General features: G+C 57.5%; 1 pseudogene; it reads right to left on the bottom strand.

Moving 5' to 3' along the window:
• Positions 1-457: 457 nt before the first annotated feature.
• The window catches only part of LOC105506800, a 74,834-nt pseudogene continuing 65,230 nt past the window's right edge, over positions 458-10,061 (bottom strand).

Raw genomic sequence — 10,061 nt, 5'->3', positions numbered from 1 at the left:
AAGCTCGGGGCAGAGCTCTGGCTGCAAGCATGGGGTCCCAGAACCTCCTGGCTCTGTCACCTCTGCTGAGTGGAAAACCAACCCAGGACTGAAGCAGCAGATGGGTGCCTGATTCCTTATAATCAGAGCTCCACCCACTGGCAAATCTCTCTCCGGGCCTCAGTTTTCCCTTCCATTGAACGAGGGGCTTGGGGGATACCAAGGAGGGGTTACACCTTAGCGAGGATGGCAGGTTTCTTCTGGGGAGATGGACACGTTTTGAAAGTACATGGCGTGAGTGGTTGCACAGGACTGTGAGTCCACAAATGCCACCACATTATTCGCATTGAAATAGTTAATTGCATGCGATGTGAAAGTCACCTCATTTAAAGTGCTTAAAAGAGGGGCCTGGGAGAGTGCAGTGTATGTGAGAATCACGTGGGACACCCACAGTCTCTGAACCTCGGTTTGCTTGCTGTCAACTGGCAAAGAGACCGTGTGAGGTGTGTTCCCTGGGGCCAAGAGATTCCAGGGACTGGGATGAGGGCCGGGGGCCTGTGGGGACGGCATAGGGGGCAGCCCAGATAAGGCTTTCAATACTGGGTAGCAGCGTCTACACAGGCGGAGATCCCTGCATCTCACTTCCTGCAGGGCTGACCAGTGGCCAGAGGTGGGACTGGCCAGACTCAGCCCAACCTAATCTGGGAGCACAGGACACTGAGTGAGGGATCCCCGGGGCCACCCTCACTGGCCTGTGGCTCTCCTGACACCACAAGAGAAGTCCAGGAGCTGACCTTGGGTCCTAATGGGGGACACCTTCCTAGCAGCAAGCTGGCAGGGTGGTGTGGTGGTCAGTGTACTGGGCTCTGTGTCTCCTCCCCTACCTGCTGTGTGATGGTGGGTGAGACACCTAACCTCTCTGTGCCTCTGTTTCTTCAATGGCGAACAGGGGCACTAGCAGCCCCCACATCTGGGCACAGTGGCCTGAAGGATAAAGGCAAGGGCGGCACGAGACCTACAGCAAAAGCTCTGAGCAGAGAGAGCAGGGCCCAGGGAGTTCTACCACCATCTCCCCTCTGGCCACCAAGGAAACCGAGGCTCACAGTGACCTGGCCCAGGTTTGTTGGACTCAGGGTTCTTCTCATCCCCAAGAACAGAGGCTGCCACCAGGGAAGGAGCTGGCCCCTAGACAGCCCTGGGGCTGGGGAAGGATGCCCTGGGGAATTCAGTATGTTATTGCAAAAAAGCATTTATTGCTATTTGAACCGTGCTTTCATGCCTCCATTTCCCAGAAAATGAGCCACGGGAGACACCAGGAGAGGCAGGAGACCATCCTCCCCGCACAAAACCCACTCCCTCGGATGCTGTCCTCAGTGAGGGTGGCTGGGGCCAACCAGGGGGCCCACCCGCAGAGTGGCAGAGGAGGCAGGTTGACCCTGCAGACATTGAGCACTGTGGCGAAGGTTCTGGCCCTCTGGTAGAAGGAGAGCGACTTCTCACGGTCCAGGAGGAAGTTGTGGGAGATGGTGGCCGGCCGCGTGTAGGTCTTCAGCTGTGCCCTTCTTGTTGCCCAGGTCCACGGCGGCTGCCAGTGCCAGCTGGTAGTACCTGGCTGCATCAAACCATTCCTGAAGGGGACAGGCCATGTTCAGCAAAACGGGGAGTCGGAGCCTGTCTTCCCAGAGGCTGTTCCTGTCTGCAGGTCATTCCACATGTCCAGACAATGCTGGCTCACCCCATGAGCCCTGAAGCCTGTGACACTGCTGTGGTCTCAGCTGCAGGAGTTGGGGACAACCCTGAAACCCCTGAAAGTCTTCCTGACTATCCCTATGCTCCACTCACCCCAAGCCTCTTGCCCCAGTCCCACCCTCTCTGCAGGCAGTGGCAGCTTTCCCCATGGGCTGAGGACAGGGCAGATCCTGCCTGCTCTGAGAGTTCCATGCAGGACCCGTGGCTCCAAGCCACAGCAGGGGCACAGCATTGAGTGACCCAGGCTTCCCTCTGGCCCCTGTCCATGCTGACAATTTCCAGGCCCTCCACAGGCCAGGCCAGGTACAAAACCATCTCACAGGTGTCCTCCCTGGCAATGTTCCCTGAAATATTGACGGAGTGTGACTCCCCAAACATTCACTCCCATTTTCAATGCATCTTTGGGTCAAACTCACCATCCCTGGGTTGGGATGCTGCCTCCTAGGCCTCCACCTTGACCCTCCCATCTCCCCCCCGGCTTCTCAGGTGCCTCCTCCACATGGGGGACACCCAAGGGACCTCTCTAAGACCCAGGCCTGGCCTGTCCCTCTTTACCATCTCACGATGGCTCCCAGGGCCAAGGACAAAGTCCAAGATGCAGCAGTCCATTCCCTCACTGCCCTGCCCCACACACGGAGCAGGGGCGTGAGAAGATGCCAAGTCACCACCGCTGCTCATCTAATGCCCCCGAGCCCAGCCGAACACTGCACTCTGTGCAGGGTGTATGGCTGAGCCTAACATCCTTGCTCCCAGTCTGAGGGACCTGGGACTGAACACAAAGGTGGCCCGGGCTGTGGCAGAGGGAAGCCCAGGAGCCTGTGGGGGGCCCAGGAGGCCCCTGACTCAGCCAGGGTGGGAGGCAAGGGCCTCCTGAAGGCATGGGGGCATCCTAACGAAACAGGAAGGAGCCAGCCAGAGCATGTCTCTGCGTGTGCGTGGTTGTGTGCACACCTGTGCATGTGTTTGAGTGTGTGTGTGGGCCTGTATATGCATGTGCCTGTGTATTTCCATGTGCCTGTAGTGTGAGCAGCAGCTAGTGAGGGGCAGGCTGAGCCAGGACACACCTCATCCACCCTATTCCAGGGCTCACTCTCACGTGTAGACTAAAGGGGACCGCATTTTAGAGACAACCGGCAAGGATGCCCATTTACCCCTGCCTCTGTGCCAGCCTCTCAGGCCCCATCCAGCCCAGCTTTCTCTCCCACTTCTCTGGGCCCTCGGTCCAGACACTCCTATACAAGGAGGAGGGTGTGGCCTTAGAAAGACAGCCGCCCTTGGGGAATTCCGAGGGGGCCTCCCTGTGGGAAGCTGGCCTGGGCTGACAGCATAGTCACGATGAGACTCAGAGGGCTACGCATGGGAAGGAGGTGAAAGAGGCCTCTGACCCTCGACCCCAACCATGGACTTTGGCCTCTCAGGTACTACGTGGCCCTTTCAGTCCTCTTGGGCAGGCGGATGTGGGCGGCAGGCTTGGCCAAGAGAGATAAAGGCCCACTTCTGGGAGGCCTGTCCCCTGGGTCCCAGGCGAGCCCCTGAGCCGTGAGCAGCGTCCCTCTGGGCTTGACACCTGGCACCTCCCTGTCTGGCTGGGACTTGGGAGGCCACAGGGACCGCTTCTGACCACCAGGTGTCGCCAGCACTGGGCGGGGGCCTCCCGGGCAGCCCAGGCCTGTGGTGAGGGATATGGGGCAGGGTCTTAGGGCTGCCCCAGCTCCTCCTGTTGTTCTAAGGCCCCCAAGATCTCGGTCCCTGGACTTGAGCACCCTGGCCCCTCAGCCCATAAGGAGTACTGACGAGGTGCCAGTGCGATGCTGGGGAGGGGCGGGTTCCTGCTGGGCAGAGGGTGGAGACACCCCAGGTCTGAGTCTGCCAGTCCCAGCTCTCCTCCCCTGCAGGGCTGGGGGCAGAGGGAGCACAGCACCTCCCCTCGAGACAGACCTGACCCAGCAAGGTCTCAGCCTGGCTGGCTGGGGCCCCGCCCCACTGCACCTGCCGGGAGCTGGGGTTCCCCTGTCTGTGAACCCGATGGTAAGACACCAGTCCCACCCCACCCTTCCTGGGTGATGTGAAGATTCAAGGTGTCTCGGGACTCCAGGAAATAGTTGCTCAGTGCAGGCTGGCACCCTGGGTAGGCGGCACCAGGATTTGGGTTGGATCTTGCAACGTGGATTCAATGTGAGAAGGATGCCGTCCTCCAAAATGTCCTTCTCCCGACCCTGTTTTGTTCAATGCAACTTGACACTTGTCAAGACTCAGTTTGGTGTCGCCTCCTCCAGGAGGGCCCCCCTGACTCCAATCCCCCTTCTTTACCCAGAGGCCACCATTGTCCGCTCATGTGTCAGCCTCCTTGGCTGAGACTGAGTTCTTGAGGGTGGGGCCTGGCCAGCTTGGGAGCTGGGTTGTATCTGCGAAACTTGCGGGCTCCCCCAGCCGCGTGCAGAGCTCCTGGGAGGTCACTGGACCATTCCTAAGGAATGCTGGATCCCAGGCCCCTGGGGTCTGGGTGGAGATCCCACTCCAAGGGGGCTGGAAACATGCCAAGCCACCTTCAGCCCTGCCCCTTCCCACCGACCTTCAGGTCGTAGAAGATGTCACTGAGCACCAGGTACACCTTCACGTAGTAGAGGATCTCCTCGTCGAACTCCAGCAGCGAGATGCAGAGCTACAGGTCCTTGAGGTAGAAGTGCTCGCCAGCTTGCCATGGCCCAGCAGGTGGTTCAGGGCGGCCAGCCAGTGGTAGGCCACGTGCTCATTCAGCCGGTCCCCTGGGGTGCAGGCATGCAGACCCTGGGCAGCACTGGCCAGTCCCTTCCGGGTTCCCAGACTCACTTTCCCAGCTGCAAAGCAGATCTAATAAGGCTCGCCCCTGTCTACTGTGAGGCTGTGGCAAAGTCGGGCTTGGATGGCCCAGCTCTGTGCCTACACATAGACACCTGCCTTTGTTCACTGGTTTTAACTAGGGGAGCCCAAAACCCATGCAGTCCAGGTGCTCCCAGGCACCCCGGCTCCATGCAGCCCACAGATGTGACATTCGACTCCTCCTGGGTGTGTCACAATCAGAGCCCCTTACCTCGGGGAGTCACTGTGTGCCTGAGCTCCAGGTGGCCGCACCGATGCACAAACCCACCTAAGCTGTCTCTGATGTCCTCCCCTTTTCAGGGCGAGTGCTGTCGAGCCTGCATTCAATACATTCCCACACAGCTGCACACCTACTGTGTACTGGGCCCCAAGGCACAAGGCGTTGGGGCATGTGGCCCGCCCAGGGTTCCCTGTCTCTGGAGGAGGATAACCTGGCACAGCACCAGGGTATGCCTGTGCTTAAGGGGCAGGCTGCTGGAAGCGGAACTGGGATTTCATCAGCCAGAGAGCCGTGTGGTTGATGAGGGTGGAAAGGGCACAAGACAAAGGGAATGTGCCACTCAGCCTGGCACATACAGGGACCAAGAGGCCTGGCATATCTCGAAGGCAGAGGGCACACTGGGTGACCCTTGTGGTCAGCAGTGGGAAGAAACAGGAAGCAGAGCTCAGCACTGCGTGAGAGACCTCGGGCTGTGCCGCACGGCCGGACGGGGAAGCCAGCTGGGCAGATCTGCCTGCCTGGACAGGAGACCAGGAAAATCCAGCAGCTGTTTCAGCTCCTGCCCTACACACCTGGAGGCTGGGCTCTGGCAAAGTGTGGTCCTGGCAGGGTGGGGACTCGGGACTTCTCCAGAGTGATGCTGAGTGCTAGGGCCATGTGGGCAACCTCCAAGCCCTCCTGGGGCTCCTCCAGCATGGCCAGGAGTGCCACCAGGTTGTTGCACAGCTGAGGCTCCGCCTTGCGGTTGCCCATAGTCACTGCCAGGGGCAGGGCCCGGTCCTACCACACAGGCAGGTGGGGTCAGGTTTTCCGCAGCACCCACCTTGACAAGCGCCTTCCTCAGAGCTCAAACATGTGCTTGAAGCATCCCACGCCCCAGTTACCCCTGCACGTCCGCAGAGCTCTGTGCTCTGGGATAACGCACGGTTCAGACATCCAAGTTGGGGGTTGAAGAGTCATCTGAGGCCCATCTGGCTACACCCAGCAGCCTCAGACCAGCCTCTCCCACCTGGGCACCGGGGGGCTGACTGGGGGGAGCCAGCACTCCTCTCTGCTCTATAAACACATTTATCTGTGCCCAGAGCTGAGCCACACCATGAGCTCAGAGGAAAGGAGAAGCCGTCCCCACTTAGGGGTGCAGGCAGACTTGGGCCCTGGCCCTCCCAGTGACATGCTGTGTGTCCTTTGACATGTCCCTGTGCCTCTCTGAGCCTCAGCTTCCTCGTCTGGAAGATGGGGACAGTAGTTCCTATTCATGGTTCCTTGAGATCATCAGGTGCAAGGGTAGAGCCACTATCATGTCCAGACCTGAGCATTTGTTCCAGGCAGGGGCACAGTCAATATTCCCGGTGAGACAATTAGACAAGGGTAGAGCCATTGCCCCGTCCAGGCCCCAAGGGTTTGTTCCGGGCAGGGGCACAGTCAATATCCTTCCCTATGAGACCATTGGGAAATGAAGCATGTGCATGGGTGGCCTTGCCTCCAGGTGGGAGGCCTCTGCCCTGCCACACCTGTGCCTCAGCCCTCCAGGTGCACCCCTGAGGCCAGCTCACCCGGTAGAAGGACCAGGCTTTCTCCCACTCCCAGGCCTCGTAGAAGATGTCTCCAGCTGCCTCAAATGGCTTCAGCCCCAGGTTGAAGTCGCCTGTGTACAGGACCACATTCTGTGCCACCTGAAAGGAGGCAGAAGTTCCCTCAAGACCCACACCTGGTGAGGTGGCCACACCCACCTTCACCAGCCTCCTTCCTCTCCCACACGGCAGGTCTACCTGAGCATTTTTCAGACCTGTGCATTAGGGCTGCCCCACCACTGGCATGAGGACAATGAACTGATGCACCCGAGTGCCAGGAGGTGACTGAGCAGCTGCAGCCCGACACCTGTGAATCCTACCACCAGGGCTAGCCCCAGCCCACCCCCCTGCACTCAAACAGTCTCCGTGGCCCCCAGATTGCTGGGAACCCATCCCCTGGTTCCTTTCTGCGTTACCACATCCCTGCCGCAGCTCAGGGCCACACATCAACAGTGTTTGTGGGTGGGCCTGGTCCCCTCTTGGCCATGAGCTCTTGATCCTTCTCCTCAGCTCAAGGAGGTATACAGCAGGTGCTCAATAATGAAAGCTTCACCAGGCTCGTGGGCTTCACAATTTGTTCCAGATCACACTGTGTTTGGGAAAGCCTCTGAAAACAGCCGCTATGATAGATTCATTTTGTAAAGAGATGTGCCACGTGTCGCTTGGAGCACGTTCTTCTGTGTGTTAACTGAGTGGTCCCATTCCTTGAGCATGTGCCGTATACCAGCAGGTGCTAGGCACTGTGAGGGGCCCCACCTCTGCCCTCAGGGAGATGATGCTGGCCAGGGGGGGAGGATGTGAGGGAACCAGCTGGAGGGAGCGAAAAGGCACACAACAGGTGCTCAGCAGTGGCTTAGGAACGAGTGGATGGATGGATGAATGGATGAGCAGATGTATAGACACATGGATGGACGGATGGGTGTGTGGATAGATGAATGCTTGACTGGATGGATGGACAGGTGGGTGGGTGGTTGGCTGGAATGATGTCTGTATGTATGTATGGCTGGGTAGATGGTGGATAGACCAATGTATGGATAAACAAATGGACAGATAGATGAATGGAGGGATAGATTAATAGGTAGATGGATGGATGAATGATGGATAAAAGGATGGACGGAGCAACGGGTAAATGGATGGAAGAATGGACGGATGGATAAGTGGGTGGATGGAGAGATGGACGGATGGATGGAAGGATGGATGAACGGACGAACAGGTGGATGGATGGTGGTTGAATGGATGGATGATAAAAAAATGGATGTATGGAAGAATGAATAAGTGAACGGATGGATGGATGGATGGACAGGTGAATAGATGGATCATGGATAGATGGAAGATGGTTGGATGGAAAGAAGGATGAACAGCTGAATGGCTGGATAATGGAAAGATGGATGGATGGACAAACAGGTGAATGGATGGATGAAGAGGTGACCAGATGAATGATGGATGGATGGATAGAAGGATGAAAACTTGGATGGATGATGGATAGATGGATGGAAGGATGAACAGGTAAACAGATGATGGAAGGATGAATGGATGGGTGGATGGACAGGTGAATGGATGGATAGACGGGTGAATAGATGGATAAAAGGATGGATGAATGAAAGGACAGATGAATGGATGATGGATGGATGGGTGGGTGGAAAGACGAAAAGGTGAATGGATGGATGATGGAAGGATGGATGGATAGATGGATGGAAGGACCCACAGGTTTATGGGAAGATGATGGAAGAATGGATGGATGGATGAATGGATAATGGATGGATGGATGGAAGGATTAACAGGTAAACAGATAGATGATGGATGGATGGGTGGATGGACAGGTGAATGGATGGATAGACGGGTGAATAGATGGATGATAAAAGAATGGATGGATGAATGGACAGATGGATGGATGGTGGACGGATGGATGGAAGGATGAACAGGTAAATAGATGATGGAAGGATGAACGGATGGATGGATGGACAGAGAGTGAACAGCACAGGGGCCCTCCTGCATTCCTTGCCACTCACCTGGATATACAGGTCCAGCAGCTTGCTCTGTCGCAGGATGTGGTAGATCTTCCCTGCTTGCAGCCAGGCGTGCACCTCCTCTTTCTTCTGGAGGTCAATGAAAATCCCCAGACTTCATTTGGTGTAGTTCAGAGTGGATCTGTAGGCCCTGAAATCAGACACAGGTGTCAGAACAAGGGCTCTCATCCTCCTGGAACCAGTCTGCCTCCTGCCGTGGGTCTGGTGACAGATGAATCTGGAATGTGGGGACTGGGAATGGCCCTCTTGTGTGTGCAGTGTTCTGCCCTTCCCAGGCTGCTGGGAGGGCCAGGGTGAACACACACGGCATGGAAAAGATGAAGGACATCCTTCTGAGGGAATCGAGCATCATGCTGCCCTGTGGCAGGAGGAGTGTGCTAGTCCATCTCCCCTGCCTCCCAGACATGGCCTGTGTCTTCTCCAGACGCACCAGGAGCCGTTAGTGTTCAGAGGCTATCTGGGCCGATGGTTCTCAAGGTGTGCAGGCATCACAGTCACTTGGAGGCCTGTCTGTATAGCTTGCTGGCCCTGCCCCAGAGCTTCCAGCTCCACAGGCTTGGGGCAGGCTCCAGAACTCCCACTTGCCACAAGCTCCTAGGTGATACAGATGCTGCTCTGCTGCTCCAGGGACTACACTCTGAGAAGCATGGCTCTAGCACACTGGCCCATTTTCCTTCTGTGAACCTGAGGCCAAGACTGGAGCCAGTCTCCCAGGTCCCCATGGAATCTAGCTCCTTCCCCGCTCTCTCAGTAAGTCCAATACTCGAGGGGCTGTGACTGCAGCAATGTCCTGTGGGTGGGGTGGTCAGGGCCATGGTTACCCCACCAGGTCAGAATGCTTGGGGGAAGCTGAGTGGGCCACATATGGGACGTGAGACCTTGAAACCCTGCTCCAGGGAAGCAGGTGACACAGTTGGCTCTGTCTTCTGTGGGAGAGAAGCCACAGGTGGCTGCTGTGGTCACATTTAAGGGGACAGATGAAGGCCAGGAGTGAAGACTTGGGGCAGGCAGAGGTCAGATGACAAAAGCCACCATAGTAGGAAGAACAGCCCAGAGTAGGAAGAACAGCCCAGAGTGCACGTACTGCCTCTGCTGGGGTTGAGATGACCTTTGACCCAAAAAGTGAGGCTCAAGCTGGGACTCACGAGCCAGCAGCAGGCCTGGGACGACCCCAGACCCACCAGCTCAAAGCATCTGATGCCAAGGAACCAAATGATCCAAAGGAAAGGGGCTGATGGGGCCCTGGGCCAGCTTCCCTGTGCCTTCTCCCTGCCCTGCCCCACCAACGCCCTTGTCCCCCTCCACACCCCCACCACTGCAAAGCCAGCCCTCACTGCTCGGTGCCCAGGGACAGGTAGAGCTGACTGATGGTCTCCAGGAGCTGCCCCATCCAGCACCTTGTCGGTCACCTTGCGGGCCAAGGAGAGCTGGAACTCGTGGTAGAGGACACACTGGGCCTCGCTGGGCATGACGACGCTGTAGAAGTAGCACAGCCACTGGACGGTCCGCAGCTGGCCTGGTCAGAAGACAAAATGGAAGACGTCAGCCTCCCAGCATCGAGGCGAGGCTGGCTGGGCTCGGAGGCCCCTGCGCTGTGCTTGTCTCTTTCACACCTCTGTGAACCTGGGCCACATAGGCGGGGAGCCTGAGCTCAGA

This window comes from Colobus angolensis, unplaced genomic scaffold (assembly GCF_000951035.1).
Source record: "Colobus angolensis palliatus isolate OR3802 unplaced genomic scaffold, Cang.pa_1.0 Scaffold14, whole genome shotgun sequence".
Lineage (NCBI taxonomy): Eukaryota > Metazoa > Chordata > Mammalia > Primates > Cercopithecidae > Colobus > Colobus angolensis.
This window is presented reverse-complemented; position numbering and strand designations above follow the sequence as displayed.